The following is a 21,532-nucleotide window of genomic DNA, read 5'->3' on the forward strand; positions in this document are numbered from 1 at the left end:
CAGGAGCGACACCTATGGCTAAACCTGGCTGATATGCGGGAGGCCGAGCGGACCCGGTTCCTCGACACCCCCATATCCCAGGCTGGCCTGTTCGGCGGTGCAGTCGAGGACTTCGCCCCCCCTCCCGATCGGCCCCAGCAGTCCGCTGCTTCCGGGTCGCGTCGGAGAGGAAGCCGTAGGAAGGCGCCACAGCCCTCTCCCGCCCCGTGCCCCGCTAAACGCCAGGCTAAGCGGCGCTCCTGAGACGGGCTGCTCAGAGATGGCGTTGAGTTCTGTTCAGGAGCCGGTTGCAGGGCCGCTCCTTCCCCCGGTGGAGGGCCGGGGGAGAATCCTTGGTTTTCCCATTCCCGCTGCTCGTCCCACGACGGGCAGCACCCTAAAATGGTTAAAGAAAGAACTCACTACCCCATCTCTGAGCACACGGAGTGTGCGGATGAGAGCACGCGCCGCCCACGGGCCACGCTCCTCTCGTCCCCCTCTGTCGCCAGACCCCTGCCAGAGCACGCCCCTGTGGGACGCTGGTCCTCCCCTGGCCTCCTCTGGCAGGACGCGGCTTATGACCGTGCCCCCGCACTGGGCCGCTATGCCACCCACGCCTGGGCCGGTCATTCCGCCTCGCTGCACCCCCGACGGAACGTCTGTGGTTCGTATGACCCCGCTGGTGCACTTTCTGGAAGCCTGGCTAGAGCTTCCCAGATTGTCCCGCTGGGTCGCGAGAACCATCAGGCTCGGCTACGCGATTCAGTTCGCGCGATCTCCTCCCCGCTACAGCGGAGTCCGCTTCACTATGGTCGGTGGCAATGCCCCTGTCATGAGAGCGGAGGTCGCCACCCTACTGGCGAAGGGTGCGATCGAGATTGTCCCTCCAGCCGAAATGAGGTCCGGCTTCTACAGCCCTTACTTCATTGTTCCGAAGAAATCGGGTGGGTTACGACCGATCCTGGACCTGCGCGTCCTGAACCGCTCCCTCCACAGGCTGCCGTTCAAGATGCTCACGGCCAAACGCATTTTCGAGTGTGTGCGGCCACAGGATTGGTTTGCAGCGATCGACCTGAAGGACGCCTACTTCCATGTCTCCATTTTACCTCGACACAGACCGTTTCTACGGTTTGCTTTCGAGGGGCGGGCATACCAGTACGCGGTTCTCCCTTTCGGGCTAGCCCTGTCTCCTCGCGTCTTTACGAAGGTCGTCGAGGCAGCCCTTGTTCCCCTCCGGGAACACGGGGTTCGCATCCTGAACTATCTCGACGACTGGCTGATCCTAGCTCACTCTCGAGACCAGGTTTGCGAACACAGGGATCTTGTGCTCCGGCACCTAGCTCGTCTGGGCCTTCGGGTCAACTGGGAGAAGAGCAAACTCTGCCCAGTGCAGAGGATCTCTTTTCTCGGTATGGAAATCGACTCGGTCGCCATGTGCGCGCAGCTTACGAGCGAGCGCGCGCAGTCACTGCTGACTTGTCTTCGCCAGTTCGAGGGCAAGAGTGCGGTCCCACTGAAACTTTTTCAGAGGCTCCTGGGGCATATGGCATCCGCAGCCGCAGTAACGCCGCTCGGATTGCTTCATATGAGACCGCTTCAGCTTTGGCTTCGCGATCGAGTCCCGAGGTGGGCATGGCAACACGGCAAGCTCCGGGTCCCAGTGACTCCGGCCTGCCGTCAGACCTTCACCCCGTGGTCGAACCTCAGCTTTCTACGGGCCGGAGTGCCCTTAGAACGAGTTTCCCGGCATGTTGTTGTCACAACAGATGCCTCCACCACGGGCTGGGGCGCCATGTGCAATGGTCATGCTGCCGCGGGCTCCTGGACAGGACCCCAGCGCCTTTGGCATGTCAATTGCCTCGAGTTGCTGGCTGTACGTCTCGCCCTGCACCGTTCCATGCGTTGCTCAGGGGTCAGCACGTACTAGTCCGATCAGACAATACCGCAACAGTAGCGTACATCAACCATCAAGGTGGTCTACGCTCCCGCCGTATGTCGCAACTCGCCCGCCACCTCCTTATATGGAGTCAGAAGCATCTGAGGTCGCTTCGAGCCATTTATATCCCGGGACACCTGAACCAGGCGGCCGACGAGCTGTCTCGAGTTCAGCCTCTCGCTGGAGAATGGCGACTCCATCCCCGGTCGGTTCAGCTGATTTGGGATCAGTTCGGCGACGCACAGGTAGACCTGTTTGCCTCCCACGACTCGTCCCATTGCGACCTGTTTTATTCCCTGACCGAGGGCACGCTCGGCACGGATGCACTGGCGCACAGCTGGCCGAGGGACCTACGCAAGTATGCGTTTCCCCCAGTGAGCCTTCTTGCGCGGACCCTGCGCAAGATCAGGGAGGACAAGGAGCAGGTTATATTGGTTGCCCCATACTGGCCCAGCCACACCTGGTTCTCAGAACTCATACTCCTTGCGACAGCACCTCCCTGGCCAATTCCTCTGAGGAAGGATCTCCTTTCTCAGGGACGGGGCACCCTTTGGCACCCTCGTCCCGGTCTTTGGAACCTCCACGTGTGGCTTCTGGACGGGACGAGGCAGGTTTGAGTACCCTACCACCAGCGGTGGTGGCTACCATCACTTCCGCTAGAGCATCGTCCACGAGACATGCCTATGCGTTGAAGTGGAACCTCTTCGTCAACTGGTGTTCTTCTAAACAGCAAGAACCCACGAAATGCCCGATCAGTGTCGTGCTTTCCTTCCTGCAAGAAGGGTTGGAGCGAAGGCTGTCTCCCTCCACCCTGAAAGTGTATGTTGCCGCCATTGCCGCACATCACGATGCAGTTGAAGGTAAGTCTCTGGGGAAGCATGACCTGATCATCAGGTTCCTGAGGGGAGCGAGGAGACTAAATCCTCCTCGCCCTCCCCTCGTACCCTCTTGGGACCTCGCAGTGGTTCTGACTGCCCTGCAGAGGGCTCCATTTGAGCCTTTGCAATCAGTGGAGCTTAAGTTCCTGTCAATGAAGACAGCGCTCCTGGTTGCATTGGCCTCCATCAAGAGGGTAGGGGACCTGCAGGCATTTTCGGTTGATGAAGCGTGCCTGGAATTCGGGCCGGCTAACTCTCACGTGATCCTGAGACCCCGGCTTGGATATGTGCCCAAGGTTCCTACCACACCCTTTCGAGATCAGGTAGTGAACCTGCAAGCGCTGCCCTTGGAGGAGGCAGACCCAGCCTTGGCACTGCTCTGTCCAGTACGCGCCCTTCGTGCTTACGTAGACAGAACGCAGTGTTTCAGGACCTCAGACCAGCTCTTTGTCTGTCATGGTGGGAAGCTGAAGGGAAAGGCTCTCTCCAAACAAAGGTTGTCTCACTGGATAGTGGACGCCATTGCTTTGGCTTACCAGCAGCAAGGTCGACCGTGCCCCCTTGGTGTGACGGCCCACTCCACTCGGAGTGTGGCATCCTCTTGGGCTCTAGCGCATGGCGCCTCGCTAACAGACATCTGCAGAGCTGCAGGCTGGGCGACACCTAACACATTTGCGAGATTTTACAATCTCCGAGTAGAGCCAGTTTCTTCTCATGTACTCGCTTCAACTAGCCGGTACTAGATTCTGCTCAGGTGTCTTCGCTTGCTCGCCATTCCTCTCCACGGACGGGATACGTGCGATATTTCCTCAGGTGAGCCTCATAAGCCCTGAATCTCCTCCAGCACTGATGACGTCAACGCCAGAGTTATGCCACGGGCAGCTTTCGCGCTTGGCTAGGTGCCACCATGTGCATGGTTCCCTTCGGGCGACCCCCACATGTGTATTCCACTGTAAGCCTCTTTGAGCATGTGTCTTTCCCTTGGCAAGCCGCCTTGCCACCCCTGGGGTTGAAATATTCCACCTGCGGCTGGACACCCCAGTGTTACTCCGTATGCAGCCCTTCGGGGTCATATGTGTATTCCAAGTCCCCCCCTTCGGGTTGGGCATGATTGCATATTTCCACTGGATATGCTTCCCAGTGTACCTTGGTATTCCTGTGTTAAGTAGGACTCCTTCGTCCGTGCTAGTCTCACGACAGGGAGCTCAGACTTACGCAGGGCACTGGAAGACAGTCGAGAGGTGGCGTGATTATACGGGAACCCCATTCGTCGTCATCCGACGTAACTCGGAGTGACAACGAAAGGGAACGTCTCGGTTACGTATGTAACCCTCGTTCCCTGAGTAGGGAACGGAGACGTTACGTCTCCCTGCCACTTCCGCTGTACCGCTGGAACGCCTGAGTTCAGTCTCGGCTCCTCAGCGAAGACATATCTGCATCTTGCCAGCGACTTCCTTATATACCCCCAGGGTGGGGCGGAGTTACGCTATGCAAATTCCGCAGACCCATGGCATTTCTTTGCCATTGGCTCGTGTTTTAATACTCGAAGATGATAGGATTTCTAAGCGAAACCCCATTCGTCGTCATCCGACGTAACGTCTCCGTTCCCTACTCAGGGAACGAGGGTTACATACGTAACCGAGACGTTCAATGACCATGGGATTACTGTGTAACTACTGTGTGATTTCATGTAATATTCTAATTTTCTGAAATTTTGATTTCGTGGGTTTCATTAGCTGTAAGCAATCATCAAAATTATAACAAATAAAGGCTTGAAATATCTCACTTTGCAAACAATGAACCTATAATAATATATTAGTTTCACATTTGAAGTTGAATTCATGAAATAAATTAACTTTTCCATGAAATTCTTATTTTTTTGGAAAGGGTCTATATATATATATATATATATATATATATATATATATATATATATATATATATATAGTGGTGTATCTGACTTTTCAGAAGTAGAATATGGCAAACAGCTTATCCTAAAAGATTCAGGTCAATATCTAAAGTTAAAAAAGTTATAGCAAAAAAAACACATAATTTTTGTGATTCGGTCACACCTTTTGTTTATTTTTTTAAATGGAAAACAAGGGACAAAATAAAGTGACGACTTTCGAATTTCAAATGGCCATTATTTTTTTATTGTTCAACCCATAAACAATCTTGGTGTCATTTTAAAGGATTTTTTTTAAAGCTCTTTCTATCTGAACAACTAGTTTTAGCATAGGGCTGGGCGATTTAAATCGCGATATTGTTATGCGCATCTCGTCAATAAAGCCGGTTCCTTGATTAGTAGTAAATCACCATCACCTGCTTTCAGATGGAGCGGCATTTAGGGCTGATGAGATAATTAAGTGATTAATTTAGTGATGATTGAGCATTATTGAAGACACCTGATGTTAACAAGCAGAATCACTGAAGGAGAAAATCACAAATTGTAAGTTACCATTAAGGTGATGGGTGTTTGCTTTAGTTGGGCTCGAGACCATTATATGTTTACTTTAATATTTACTGTTGTTTGTCTGCTGTTATTGATTTATAACAGTTAAATGAACAAAGTAAAATGTTATCTTATAGTGTTGGTTATGTTTTGACATAATCATGCTGTGATCTGAAAAAGGAAACTTATTAAGATAGTTTGGTTTAACTTGTTAGCAGCAGTTTTGTAATTCTTCAGCCTATGATTATCAGTACTTTACTTATAATTCAAAATATTTAATAAACATTGTTCTGATCAAAAGAGATTCAGATAAATTCATTTAAAACACAGACATCAATAATCAGCCTGTGAATCTCAACAATGGTGACAATAATAAAGCATGTTGCAGTGGCTGCCACCAATCACAACTCAATAATGGCTCCCATCATGCATTGCGGTATGAATACATGAATTGTCTATGTAATTTACTTTTCCTAATTGAATATTCTGCTCCTCACCATTGTTGAGATGCATGGGCTGAATCTTGACGTCTGTGTGTGCCTAAAAGAATGATTTTTTTTTAAACAACTTTTAAGAAATCCTTTATATTATATAAAAAATTCTGGGCATTTATGCAGATTCTCAGTTATGCTGTAACCAACAACATAAATCGAAGTCAGAAAGCAGGATTTTAATGAGTTCAGTGATCAAGTTCAAATGATGATTGTCTTAATATAACCAACACTATCAGATCACTTTTTTTTCTTTGTTCAACTAGCAGTTATAACTCTGATACCTCAGACAAACAAAATCTAAAGTTAATAATATAAGGGTCAAGAGTCCAACTAAAGCAACCATTGATCGTCATAACGGTGGCTTACAATTTGAGATTTTCTCCTTCAGTGATTCTGCTTGTTAACATCAGGTGTCTTCAATAATGTTCAATCATCACTAAATTAATCACTTAATTATCTCATTAACTTAAACACTCTTGAGTGTGGACTCATACACTCCCAGGAGTGTTAATTTAACACTGGAGTTTTTGCTGTGTACAAAGAGCCGTAGTTAACTGACAAACTGAGCCATATCGCATTAATAATCGCTGGCGATACGTCCGCGATATTAATGCGATATGGCTCAGCTTGTCAGTTAACTACGGCTCTTTGTAGTAAATTCTGCTCCATCTGAAAGCAGGTGATGGCGATTTACTACTAATCAAGGAACCGGCTTTACTGACGAGATGCGCATAACAATATCGCGATTTAAATCGCCCAGCCCTATTTTAGCATTTAACCATGTTAAAAATTTTACTATAGCTTCTAGCGCATAACGTTATACAAGCACATTAGGAGTTTGTATGACCCTGTACCGTTTTTCATAATGTCTGACAATATTAGAAATGTGAATGTTATGGAAAAAGCCGCTAAAACAGCCATAACAAGTTAGCTTGATTTAAACATAACGTTAGCAGCTAACTACGTTAACGTTACCTAGCAGCAAGATAACAACGTGTAACATTAAAGAGTTAGTTCACCCAAAAATGAAAATTCTGTCAGTAATTACTCACCCTCTTGTTGTTCCAACTGCGTAAGACCTTCATTCATCTTCGGAACACAAATTTAGATTTTTTGATGAAATCTGAGTGCTGGGTAACCTCTCCATAGGCTTAGGTGGCCGAAACTTGCTGGCCCAGAAAAGTTATTAAAGAGATCGTTAATATAGTCCAAGTGACTACAGTCGCTCAATCTTAAGTATATCAAGCGACGAGAATACTTTTTGTGTGCAAAAACAAACAAAAATAACGACTTTATTCCACTATTCATTTCCTTCTCTCTGGGCCTCGTAGTGTTTTTGCGCTGCGCTCTGTGTTGCACGCATAGACAGTATAAGAAATGGACAGAGTCATCTCATTGGAACTCAATTGAGGCAAGTGAAGCCCGTTTTCAGCGATTTTTTAGGACTTCCGTTCCTGACGCGCAGACTCAAACTGAGCTTGACGACGTAGATGTGACGTGAGCAACCCGTCTGTCTTCTAGTGGCTGTGGCATGAGAAATCTGAATCATTCCCTTCCGAATCTTGCAGAGACTGAGAGCGTGAGTAGGAGGTATCCATGAGCTAGGAGCAGGAGAAACTTTTGCTAGGTATTCTGATTAATTATTTTGTCATTTTGCCTCCACGTCTCCCCGATTGCCCGCGAGCTTCTCCTCCCGTCAATACGGTAATCTCTCTACTGTGCGACAGAGAGTCGCGTGGTTATGACGCAATCGTTAGCCTACTTTTACAAAAACTGTTTTTACGTGGCCATAACGTAAGCTACAAGGTAATGGAGCATTTTATACATTGTCGTGTTTCTTTAGAAATAAATAATGGACAAATGGAGTCTTTAAACGCCTCAGATGTAAAGTTATTCGCTGTCAAAGTGACGCCAAAATGAATGGGAGTCAATGGGATGCTAACAGCAGGTGAAGTTCTGCTACAAGATGGTGGCACGCGGCCGGCTTCAACTTCCGGTCGACTTCCTTCCCGCTTGGTTGCACGTCATCACGCATCATACACATGACCAGCGTCGGCCAATAGTGAGCCTACGTGGTGACGTGTACCACAGACGCACTGCGCTGTTACACTTCGAGGCCCAGAGAGAAGGAAATTAATAGTGGAATAAATTCGTTATTTTTGTTTGTTTTTGCACACAAAAAGTATTCTTGTCGCTTGATATACTTAAGATTGAGCCACTGTAGTCACTTGGACTATATTAACGATGTCTTTAATAACTTTTCTGGGCCAGCGAATTTGGGCCACCTAGTAGCCTACGGAGGAGTGAGACAAGGCTCAGATTTCATCAAAAATATCTTAATGTGTTCCGAAGATAAACGAAGGGCTTACGCGGTTGGAACAACAGGGAGAGTAATTACTGATAAAATGTTCATTTTTGGGTGAACTATCCCTTTGCCTAGTGTTCGTTTTTATGTGGTATCAGAGAAAAAACACCTGGTTTACAATAAAACGTATAATGTTAGTTTCATGAACGATTAAGTGACTAAGACGGTAACATCAACGAACCTGGCATCATCTGTAAACCCCGTAGCTAGTAGCTAAAGACGCAATTCAAATAGACATGTTATCTGTAGCAGCTAACATCGAAACTGAACATGAACCGCAGCAAGCTAATGTAAAACGAAAAAATGCGTGCTGTGAATGCTAACGCCCTTGACCATTTGCAGCTTTATTGTAAGACAATAACGCCAAACGTACACATGGACATTGAAATAATTACGTTATGCTGACCGAACTTACCTTCAATTTCGAGGAAACGGGTTTCATCAGCGATCTGAAAAGCTGTGCCGTGACTGCCGTCCAGAACACTAACGGCTCTGACTCGCGCCAAGCCGCCAATGCCTCGTGTTGCCTCGGCCAATCAGAGTGGCGTTTATGATGATGTGCTCGTTTCAGCCAATCAGAGTGATGCTGACTGGTTTTTGACTGGTTGAAATCCTCCTTGATCAAAGAACTTATAAAGCTACTAGAGAGCTGTCTGTCCTTGACTTTTTTGCAGCTGTTTCTTTTTTAAGATAGGAAGGTGGATAGGCTATAGGCTACCATGATTTTTTATATATATATAAAATATATACATTTATAAAATATATATAAATTTTAAAATATATAAATTTATATATATATATATATATATATATATATATATATATATATATATATATAATTATTATTATTATTATTATATATATTTTTTTTTTTAATACAATATAAAATAAAAAATAAATTGATTATAGGCTTTAAATAAAATAAAACCTGTTAAAGGAAAACAGGAAAATTTAAAAGTGGTCTACCAAATAAATAGTCATACAGAAAATAAATCTTGTTTGTTTATAAATAATCTGTATTCATATGTATTAACCCTTGTGGTGTTCATATTTTTGTTACTCAGCCAGTGTTCGTGGGTCGGACCCACTGCATTTTGGGGTTTTCAACACAATCAAAAATGTTATGTTAAAATACTCAACAGATGTTTACTTCATCCCAATTACAAGCAATATAAAAAGCATATATGGTTAATATTTACCTTTACCTTAGGTAAACTTTAGCTTTACCTTTGTTAGATTAAGAATTGCATGCAACCTCGTTTGGGAATGGCAGGAGTAGAAACACGAAACTCACTCTTGCACTCTTTCACTCTTTCACACTTACACACAATCTCTCTCTCACACGCACGCACACACTCACGCACACACATACACATAAACACACCCACAACACACACACCCACAGACACACACACACCTATACACACACACACACACTTGGATATGTGGTGTACGGTCACTCTCCATAGGCATAATGTTTTTTCTAATGTAAAAACTGTATAATCAATCCCCCTACACTAACCCTACCCCTAAACCTACCAATATCACAGAAAACTTTTGTCATTTTTTGAATTTCAAAAAACACCATTTAGTATGTTTTAGTATGAGGACACATATGTCGTCATAAACCATGTTTACGTTGTAATACCCATACATTTGTGTCCTCATAAACCATATACAAGAACATACACACACTAACAGCAGGCCCTGACAGGAGGAGGACAGAGTAAAAGTACACAGGACCTACAATTTCCACACTGGGGGGGTGTACAGTGTGTTTTCATTGAAAATGTGTTCTGATATGTATTCCTCACAGAAAATGAGGCAAGGCCAATGAGTATCAGTTTGAAAAAAATAATGAATTGTATCATTTTTCTTTTGATAAAAAATTAAGGGATAACACCATTAAGGGTTAATCATGTTGATAGGCTCTATTTTGTACTGCAACTGCCATAGACGTCCAAATGACGTCCAAAAAAACCCAGAGTCAAATGTTGAACGTCAAAATGACGTCCAAGTTGGGACATGGATAGACGTCCAAATAGTGGACCTATTTTGGACGTCGAATAGATATCCAGAATTGGTCGGACCGACGGACCCAATATAGACATGATCTGCACGTCTATCCGACGTCCAATGTGTATATTGCAACTGCCAGAGACGTCCAAATGACGTCCAAAAAATAAATAAACCAGATTAGGTCAAATGTTGAACGTCAAAATGACGTCCAAGTTGGGTCATGGATAGACGTCCAAATAGTGGACCTAGTTTGGACGTCGAATAGATGTCCAGAATAGGTCGGACCGACGGACCCTATATAGACATGATCTGCACGTCTATCCGACGTCCAATGTGTATATTACAACTGCCATAGACGTCCAAATGACGTCCAAAAAAATTAAGCCAGATTAGGTCAAATGTTGAACGTCAAAATGACGTCAAAGTTGGGTCATGGATAGACGTCCAAATAGTGGACCTAATTTGGACGTCGAATAGATGTCCAGAATAGGTCGGACCGACGGACCCAATATAGACATTATCTGCACGTCTATCCGACGTCCAATGTGTATATCACAACTGCCATAGACGTCCAAATGACGTCCAAAAAAAATAAGCCAGATTAGGTCAAATGTTGAACGTCAAAATGACGTCCAAGTTGGGTCATGGATAGACGTCCAAATAGTGGACCTAGTTTGGACGTCGAATAGATGTCCAGAATAGGTCGGACCAACGGACCCAATATAGACATGATCTGCACGTCTATCCGACGTCCAATGTGTATATCACAACTGCCATAGACGTCCAAGTGACGTCCAAAAAAAAAAGCCAGATTAGGTCAAATGTTGAACGTCAAAATGACGTCCAAGTTGGGTCATGGATAGACGTCCAAATAGTGGACCTAGTTTGGACGTCGAATAGATGTCCAGAATTGGTCATGGACCGACGGACCCAATATAGACATGATCTGCACGTCTATACGACGTCCAATGTTTAGTGGGTATATTAATGATTACAGCATAACTGTGATTCTACAGAATAAGATCCAGAATTTTCTAAATAATCTAAAGGATTTCTTACATTTTTTTCTGATAAAACAAATCCTTTCTTTTAGGCACACACAGACATCAAGAATCAGTGTATGAATCTCAACAATGGTGACAAAAAGAATATTCAATTATGGAAAGGAAATTACTAAGACAATTCAGATCATAATTTATTCATACCGCAATGCATGATGGGAGCCATGAATGAGTTTTGATTGGTGGCACCCAGAATGCACTGCAACATGCTTTATTATTGTCACCATTGTTGAGAATCACAGGCTGATTATTGATGTCAGTGTGTCTAAATAAAGTAATTTTCAAAGTCTTTTGATCAGAACTACTTTTAAGAAATATTTTGGATTATATTGAAAACCCTGAAAATCATTTGCTGTAGAATCACAGGCTGCTGTAATCAACAAGGTAGACATAACTCTCTAAATGAGTTTTGTGATTCAGGTTAAATTATGATTATGTCAAAACATAACCAACACCACCTGATCAGCTTTTCTCTTTGTTCATCTGAGAGTTATAACTCAGATACAACAGCCAAACAAAATTTAAAGTTAATGATTTAAGGGTCAAGAGCCCAACTAAATCAAACACTGATCACCATAACGGTGTCTTAAAATATTGATTTTCTCTTTTGTTGATTCTGCTTGTTAACATCAGGTGTCTTCAATAATGGTCAAACATCACTCAATGAATCACTTAATTAGCTCATTAACTTTAACACTCTTGAGTGTCAATTTAACACTGATATTTTAACACTTTAACACTCTTGAGTCTGGAGCCATATAAACTCCCAGGAGAGTTCATTTAACACTGGAGTTTTTGCTGTGTACCATACAATATTTTTCCGAAGTAAGGTCCCATGGTGGTCAACCGGAAGGGGAGGGACTTAGGCTCTCTATTGAGAAAAGCCTAATGTCGGCGGCGGATCCATTGTTGTTTAAGCTTTCTTCTTCGAACTTCGATTGCTTCTTTCCGGCATAGGCTACACCACGCCTATCAAGTAAGGGTACTGTTGGCAGTGGAAACGCAAGCTGATTCATGGTTTGCCGACCTGAACCGTACCGTACTGTACCGTACCACTCAGTGGAAACGAGCCATTAGTAGATGTGACAGGTGATGTCCTGAAAAACAAAAGACACACTAACACACCCATCTGAAATACGCACCTAAGCAGGTTCAAACTGTAAGGTGTGTAAGGTGTTTGACTTTAATGAAGTATCTGTGAAACAGGTTCTGTGTGAAGAACAGCTGATTAACGGAATGCATAGCTGATATAAAAAAATGGATGACTCGTAATTTCCTACCACTAAATTCTGAAAAAAACAGAGATTCTATTTATTGGACAAAAACGTCCTCACGTAATAACCTAGAATACTGTCTAACACTTGCTGCTCTGTTAAGTCTTCGTCGTCGGTTAGGAACCTGGGTGTGCTCTTTGATACCAATCTTTCATTTGAAAGTCACGTGTCTAGTATCTGTAAAACCGCATTCTTCCATCTTAAAAATATATAAATTACGCCATATGCTCTCATTGACAAATGCGGAACAATTAGTTCATGCGTTCATGACCTCAAGGCTAGATTATTGTAATGCTCTACTGGGTGGTTGCCCTGCACGCTTAATAAACAAACTACAGCTAAAACGCAAAACGCAGCAGCTCGAGTTCTTACCAGAACCAGGAAGTATGACCATATTAGCCCGGTTCTGTCAACACTGCATTGGCTCCCTATTAAACATTGTATACATTTTAAAATATTGCTGATTACTTACAAAGCACTAAATGGTTTAGCTCCGCAGTACTTGAGCGAGCTCTTAACGCATTATAGTCCTTCACGTCTATTGAAATCTCAAAATTCTGGCCAGTTGATAATACCTAGAATATCAAAATCGACTGCTGGCAGTCGATCCTTAGTTAATTTAATAGAATCAACTGTGTGTGTGTGTGTGTGTGTGTGTGTGTGTGTGTGTGTGTGTGTGTGTGTAAAACAGCTTGGTAATTATAAATTATATAAAATTATTTTATTATTTGTATTATTATTATTATTATTATTATTTTATGTAAAATGTAAAAATACATTTTCTGTGATGGTCGTGTTTAGGTGTACGGGATAGAAAATGTAGTTACAGTACAAAAATCATTATGGCCATGGAAACCCCACCCCATAAAAATTTAAACCCAACATGACAAAAATGCTATTTGAATCTTTATATAAATGAGACTTAAGATGACTAAGTAAGTACAGTTTTTTCTTTAAAATTTTCAACAAGTTTTTGAACAGACGTTTAATACAAATTATACTCTAGGTCACCGTTAAACAAAATCATTACAGTAATCTTCTAAAAGATAAATAGAAGATACGTATCTAATAAAACTTTCAAGATTTAATTTAAACAATCTTTTCATTTTAAAAGATCATATTTAAACTTTTACGATTATGCTTTGAAATTAATTTAGTACAAACAAAATTTTGGCTCAGGCAACTTAAAACTTGCTTTCTGTCAAGTCAAAACTGCGCATGCGTCGCGATTGAGTGCGTTGTTGTGTTTGGAGCTCCGTCTAATTAATTCATAAACCGTGATTTTCTTCTTTACACTCTTTTACAAACGAACACTTTCATTTTTACAGCGTGTGAACATATCTGGAATACTATTCTATTTAAAAAACAATTGGATTGCTTTGATATCGCTACTTATATCCAACTTTCCGAACTTCCGCTACTAGCCTTAGCCCGCTAGCATTACACGCGTGGCCGCGCCTATTGATCGTCTTTTTTACACCTGTATCACTTAAAGCTATAATTCGCCATTATAGCACATCTGCTATAATGGCGAATATATCGGATGTGTGTCTAACGTTACCTTTGAGTGCAGGTGAGGACACGTTCGAGCTGCATTCTGTGCAGCTAGAGTTGGACTCGGTGGAAAAGCAGATCCGCGACCTACTAGAGAGACAAGCCGAGCTGCGAGATCGGCGATCAGCACTTGAAACATCACGCGCTGATGCTCACAAGTCAGTGGTTAGTAACCTTTTGACTCCGACCTCGTCTACTCCGTGTGTTTCTCTGCACAGGACGCGAGCAACCAGGTTTCATTCACTCCGGCACCGACACAACACCACGGACCCTGGGTGATTCCACAGCGGAAGACGCGAGCCAGGACCAGAGCAAGGACCTCTCCGCCCCTCCCGGCCTTCGAGATCTCCACCCGGAACCGCTTCTCCCCTCTTCGCGAGACGGGACGCGACGCTGTGATCATCGGCACTTCCATCGTCCGGCATGTACACGCTACCTCAGGTAAAGGTAAGGTGCGCACTCACTGCTTTCCTGGTGCTCGTGTTCTCGATGTGGCTGCGCAGGTCCCCGAGATCCTGAATGGTGACGAGCGCATCGGAGCTGTCGTGCTACACGCGGGAGTGAACGACATCAGACTGCGGCAGACGGAGGTTCTGAAGAAGGACTACAGGAGCCTGATCGAGACGGTACGCAGCACATCGCCTGAAACAACGATCATCGTGTCTGGACCGCTTCCCACGTACCGACTAGGACATGAAAGGTTCAGTAGATTATTTGCTCTAAATGAATGGTTAATGTCATGGTGTAACGAACAGAGACTGCTCTTTGTAAATAATTGGAATCTGTTCTGGGAGCGTCCTAGGCTCTTCCGTGCTGATGGACTTCACCCCAGCAGAATCGGAGCGGCTCTTCTGTCGGACAACATCTCCAAGGCGTTGCACACCATATGACTAGTAAGTCAAAGACCAAATCACACTCTTTGCTGTCCAAACTTAATTGATATAAGTACCAATGTAGAACATTATATTGAAACTGTGTCTATTCCTCGTTTAGTGAGGTCAAACATTAAATCTACTGTAGGATCTAGGAAAAATCTAATTGTAATTAAACCAGAAAATCTCAATATTAGTGAACAAAAACAATTTATAAAGCTAGGTCTTCTAAACATTAGATCGCTCACACCTAAGGCAGTTATTGTAAATGAAATGGTCACAGATAATAGTTTCGATGTACTTTGCCTTACTGAAACCTGGCTTAAACCAAATGATTATTTCGGTATTAATGAGTCTACTCCTCCTGGATACTGTTATAAACATGAGCCCCGTCTGATTGGTCGTGGTGGCGGTGTTGCAACCATCTATAAAGACATTCTTAATGTTACTCAAAAAACAGGTCACAGGTTTAATTCGTTTGAAGTACTTGTACTAAATGTTACACTCTTAGATGTAAGAAATAAATCCCTATTATCTCTAGCCTTGGCTACCGTATATAGACCGCCTGGGCCTTATGCTGATTTCCTAAAAGAGTTTGCAGATTTTCTCTCAGACCTATTAGTCAATGTCGATAAAGCATTAATTGTTGGAGATTTTAACATACACGTAGATAATCCAAATGATGCGTTAGGGGCTGCGTTTACAGATTTATTAAACTCCTTTGGGGTCAAGCAAAACGTCACCGGACCAACTCATCGTCTTAATCATACGCTAGATTTAATTATATCACATGGAACCAATCCAAGCGATATAGATATTATACCGCAAAGTGATGATGTCACTGATCACTACATGGTAACTTGCATATTACGTACTGCTGAAATTTGTCATGTTGCGCCACGTTATCGACCAGGCAGAACAATCCTTCCAACCACTATAGATAGATTCTCAAATAGCTTACCTGATCTATCTCAGCTGCTCAGTGAACCCAAACAAACGGATGAACTAGAGGAAATGACTAGCACTATGAGCACCATTTTCTCTAGTACATTAGACATCGTTGCACCAATTAGATTAAAAAAGGTTAGAGAGAAAACTAAAGCGCCATGGTATAACAATACTACGCATGTTATCAAGAGAGAAACTCGAAATTTAGAGCGTAAATGGAAACAAACTAATTTAGAGGTCTTTAGAATCGCGTGGAAAGACAGTATGTCACGTTATAAAAAGGCCCTAAAAGCGGCCAGGGCTGAGCATCTCCGCAAACTAATAGAAAATAACCAAAGTAATCCAAGGTTTTTATTTAACACCGTGGCTAAACTAACAAATAAACAGACGTCACCCGAACAAAATATCCCGTTACAGTTCAGTAGTAATGATTTCATGAACTTCTTCACTGAGAAAATAGAAAGCATCAGAAACACAATTGTAAATGTACAATCTTTAATGGTGTCTTATGATTCAGCCTCAATTATCGCCCCTCAAGAACAACTACGCCGCTTTACAACTATAGGAAAGGAAGAGCTAAATAAACTTATCATTGCATCTAAACCAACAACATGTTTATTAGACCCAATACCCACTAAACTACTGAAAGAAGTGTTACCTGTAGTGGAAGAGCCTCTTCTCAATATTATTAACTCGTCTTTATCTTTAGGTCATGTTCCAAGAACATTTAAACTGGCAGTTATAAAACCTCTCATTAAGAAACCACAATTAGATCATAATAACCTAGCAAATTATAGACCCATTTCAAACCTACCATTTATGTCTAAAATACTAGAAAAAGTGGTGTCCGCTCAACTGGGCTCTTTCTTGCAACAAAATGATATCTATGAAAAGTTTCAGTCTGGATTCAGACCGCATCATAGCACTGAAACTGCGCTCGTTAAAATCACAAATGATTTACTTTTAGCTTCTGACCAAGGCTGTATCTCAATACTAGTTTTACTCGATCTTAGCGCTGCGTTCGACACTATAGATCACAAAATACTCTTAGATCGACTACAAAACTACACTGGTGTTCATGGACAGGCATTAAGCTGGTTTAGATTGTACTTATCAGACCGCTTCCATTTTGTCTGTTTAAATGGGGAAAAATCGAAGATAACGTCAGTAAACTGCACTGTTAACCCTTGCTGTAAAAAAAGGCCTAATTCTGACAATATCATACCATTTTCCATTAAAACAGTAATATACCGTAGAAAACAAAAAAAGCCTATAGGAATATACTGTGAATGAACAGTGCTCAAAATCGACACTCAGAGGCTGTTTTCCCAATCACACCCTATACCCTCATTCCCTATTCCCTACATTAGTTCACTAATATAGTCCACTTGACAGAGTGAATGAAAAGAAGTGAGTGAATTGAGAAACTGATGAACACCTGATAAGCAGAATCACTGAAGGACAGAGAATCAAGAACAGAAAAAAGAGAAACACAAGAACTACACTGACTTCCAGCAACACTGAGTGTGAAACCAGTTTACAAACCAGTTTAACATTATTTCTTTTGTACAAAAGTTATTGGTGAGAATTAACAGATATTTCATTGTTGATGTTTTATTGAAAATATTAAAGTTATTATCACCATGATGGAGATCAGTATTTGTTTTAGTTGGGCTCTTGAACCATTGACTTTATTATGTCAGTTTTTCTCTGACTGCTTTAACTATGTGTTTATAAAACACAAGTGTTATGGCAAGAAAAAGTCAAGAGAAAGATGATAAGGTGTTTAAGACTGTTATAATGATTAAGTAATCATCCTGGACATGTCTGATTCTCTGATCTTAACCAGTGTAAAAGCTTTGGATTTATGGGTTTTTAATATTAATCATATATTTTAATCTATAATGGGAAATACAGCAATGTTTCTATAATTAGTTATTCTGAAGAATATTGAAATAATATAGTGTTTTAAAACTTTTTGAACTCCTGCTTGTCTTAGACACAAACAGACATCAACAATCAGCACATGAATCTCAACAATGGTGACAATAAAAACTTTCATGTCGCAATGCATGCTGGGTTCCAGGATTGTATAAAACTCCCAGCATGCACTCCTGCATGGATAAATAAATACAAATAAATTATTGCCACCATTGATGAGAGACATATGCAGATTTTTGATATTTCTGTGTTTCTACAAGACATGTTTCTTTTTTAGGCTGTGCATTATGTATTAAAAAAATATAATTGTAATTTATTACTATGGTTTCACAGTGGTGGTAATATAACACTTTAATACAGAATTTAAAACTGAAAGAGATTTAGTGTATGAACAGGCTATATGATGATTTTTTCATCATAATCAGTATAACTGCAATCATTCACAAACTGTGTGTGTGCACAAGTGCAAAGACACAGTTCAATCAGCCAGTAAAATACTAATGTTAAATATTCAAGGGTCAGCATCCCAACGAAAGCAAACACTGATCTCCGTCATGGTAACTTCAAACCAAACATTTTCAATTACACATCATAATAACAACTTCTGTAGATGTATGACAGAAACAAAGTCATACTGTTAATAATAAGTGTAAAAATGTGTAATGGCTGGAAGTCAGTTGTAGTTCTTGTGTTTCTCTATTTTCTGTCCGTGTGTTCCTCTTTCCTTCAGTGATTCTGCTTGTTAACAGCAGGTGTTCATCACTAATGCTCAACAATACCTTATTTCACTTATTCACTTATTATTCAACATATTCACTTAATTATCTCACTGCAACACTGCGTCAATGTTACGTTTTACTCTCTGTAGTGTGGATTTTCCTGTGGGGTTGAAAGGGTTAACAGTGTAAGATAAAAAGACACACCCACATAATGTATTTTAACAGTAATAAACTGTAAGTTATAAAACAGGTATATACTGGCAACACTGTTGCCAGTAGTTTACTGTAAAATTTATTTTTTGGGTCACCGTTGTGCAGAAGAGTAGAGCCTGTGCTTCAGTCCAGGAGAAGATCTACAAACATTGATGATTTGCTGCATGTTGCTTTATTTAACAGGCGGTGACTGTGTAGTTGCTGGTCCAGTGGAAATCTTTTTATGTACAATAGTTTTTTAGTGGTCTCAAATGAAAGAAGTTCATAGTAATACTTTGCTCACATTATTAATGCATTATACATTTTAGTTAATACATTTAAATGACAGTAGGTCAGTTTAAGGCAGTCGGTTTCTGCAAGTGTAATTAGTTAACTTGAATTTTAATTTAGTGCATTTTTACAGAAACAAACTGTAGATTACATTAAAGAACTGTACAATTAACAGTATATTACTGGCAACAGTGTTGCCAGTATTTTACTGTAAAAAAACCCGGTAAGGTCTAACAGAGTATGGAGTGCCGCAGGGATCTGTATTAGGCCCTCTGTTATTCTCAATATACATGCTGCCGCTTGGTAATATTATAAGAAAACATGGAATTAATTTCCACTGTTATGCTGATGACACTCAATTATATATTTCATCACGACCGGATGAAAACAATAAATTATCTAAATTGACAGAGTGTGTTAAAGATATAAAATACTGGATGACGTGTAATTTTCTGCTATTAAATTCAGATAAAACGGAGGTATTACTTATGGGTCCAAAAAACTGCCCACAAAACCTCTTACAATGCAACTTCAATTTAGAAGGATGTCCCGTTACTTTATCCACTACAGTAAAAGACCTGGGAGTTATACTAGATCGCAACTTGTCTTTCGAAAATCATATTTCATATGTTACAAGAACAGCCTTTTTCCACCTTAGAAACATTGCTAAGCTACGTAATATGCTATCTGTCTCTGATGCTGAAAAGTTAGTTCATGCATTCATTACCTCGAGACTGGATTACTGTAATGCTTTATTAGCTGGTTGTCCTGCATCCTCAATAAACAAGCTACAGTTAGTCCAAAATGCAGCTGCTAGAGTTCTTACTAGGTCAAGAAAATATGATCATATAACACCAATTCTATCATCTCTACACTGGTTACCTAAGTTCCGTATCAATTACAAAGTATTACTAATGACCTATAAAGCCCTAAATGGTTTAGCTCCTGGGTATTTAACGGAACTTCTATCGCCCTACAATCCATCGCGCTCTTTAAGATCACTAAATTCAAGGCTTCTGGTCATTCCTAGGATATCTAAGTCCACTAAAGGAGGGATGGCATTTTCACATTTAGCTCCTAAACTCTGGAATGGCCTTCCTGATGTTGTTCGAGGATCAGATTCGCTGTCCCAGTTTAAAACTAGATTAAAGACGCATCTCTTTAGCCAAGCGTTCACATAATACTTACCTTTTATACTACAGTTGAATCAGATTGAATGCATTAATATTAGGAACAGCAGCTACGCTAATTATTTCCCATCTGCTTTTCTGTTGTTATCTCGGGACGCAAGTCCCGAGGTAAATAGTTCGTCAGCTCCAGTTTGTATCCAGCCTCTCATGGAAACTTCAGATGCCCCAACACCCATGCAGAGACGACTCGAAGCCCGTGAGGAGACGACTCGAAGCCCGTGAGGAGACGACTCCACGCCCGTGAGGAGACGACTCCACGCCCGTGAGGAGACGACTCGACGCCGGCGATATGTTATGCCCTAAATTAATGCATGATTAACTAACTGTATTTTTCTATGTACATTTCTGAAATGCACTTTCTGTAAAGCTGCTTTGAGACAATATGTATTGTGAAAAGCGCTATACAAATAAATTTGAATTGAATTGAATTGAATTGAAAGGCGTTAGCAGACTAACATTGCTGTGACATGATGCACAGAGGTTCATCTGGTCTGTCACCGTATATCCTGAAGCTAACATTATTGTCAAGTAACTTTTTTCTCAGAAGATACACTTGCGATTAGAAGTACCTTATAAGCAGCCTATCAATGTGGACAGCCTGAGGCTTCACAGTTTCTAAATGTTTTCATTGTTGCTCTCTCTCTCTCTCTCTCTCTCTCTCTCTCTCTCTCTCTCTGAAGATAGGCCTATGTGGTGATTTTCTCACAGATACATCTTAAAACACATTTCACATGTATGAGATGACTTGTGACACTTCAAATTTCAAATTATTTTACATAACCTTGATAAATAAAAAATATACTTTAAGTTCAAGTCAAGTTTTTCCACAGACCATCGATGTAGAATATTTGTTTTTATTAAGACTTTAAATAATTAATTGAATTTAATTTAAAACATCTTTTATTTTTAAAATATATAATTTAAACTTTTAAGATTATACTTTGAAATAAATGTAGCACTAGCAAAACATTCACAATGTCTCATGACTGTGAAACGCTGGTGTGAGAGAGATCTTTTTAATTTAACTTATTGCATTTTTGTAAAACCCATTCACATGTTGTATGGACAACTATATGTAAGGAGCTTCTACAACTCTCTGAAAATGTAAGATGATTTATTTTATTCAACTTTTTCAACTTTAGTTAGTGTGAAATATACGTCATTATTAGAAAACCTCTTTTTATCACTTCCACTGTGCTCGAGAAACCCCCACTATGTGATGGAATGGCATGTGACACAAACGGATGTCAGAGCTCACAAAAATAACCCTTCATGACTTTATAACTGAGACAAAGTTCAAACCTTAATCAATAGATATACTCACGAGGGCATACACATCAACCAATTAGTCAATGCTCATATGTCAT

General features: G+C 41.6%; 1 protein-coding gene and 1 long non-coding RNA gene across 2 annotated transcripts in view; one reads left to right on the plus strand and one right to left on the minus strand.

Annotated features, from left to right (window-relative positions):
- Positions 1-21,532, minus strand: part of LOC309495446 (uncharacterized protein) — a 134,919-nt gene that overhangs the window by 33,612 nt on the left and 79,775 nt on the right. The gene's annotated exons all lie outside the window — the stretch shown is intronic.
- LOC309495498 lies at positions 13,128-20,593 on the plus strand. Its single transcript, XR_014204691.1, has 2 exons — positions 13,128-14,905; positions 20,307-20,593. It is a non-coding gene; the product is annotated as an uncharacterized lncRNA (long non-coding RNA).

Source organism: Leuciscus leuciscus, assembly GCF_965113295.1.
Source record: "Leuciscus leuciscus genome assembly, chromosome: 3".
NCBI classification, from domain to species: domain Eukaryota; kingdom Metazoa; phylum Chordata; class Actinopteri; order Cypriniformes; family Leuciscidae; genus Leuciscus; species Leuciscus leuciscus.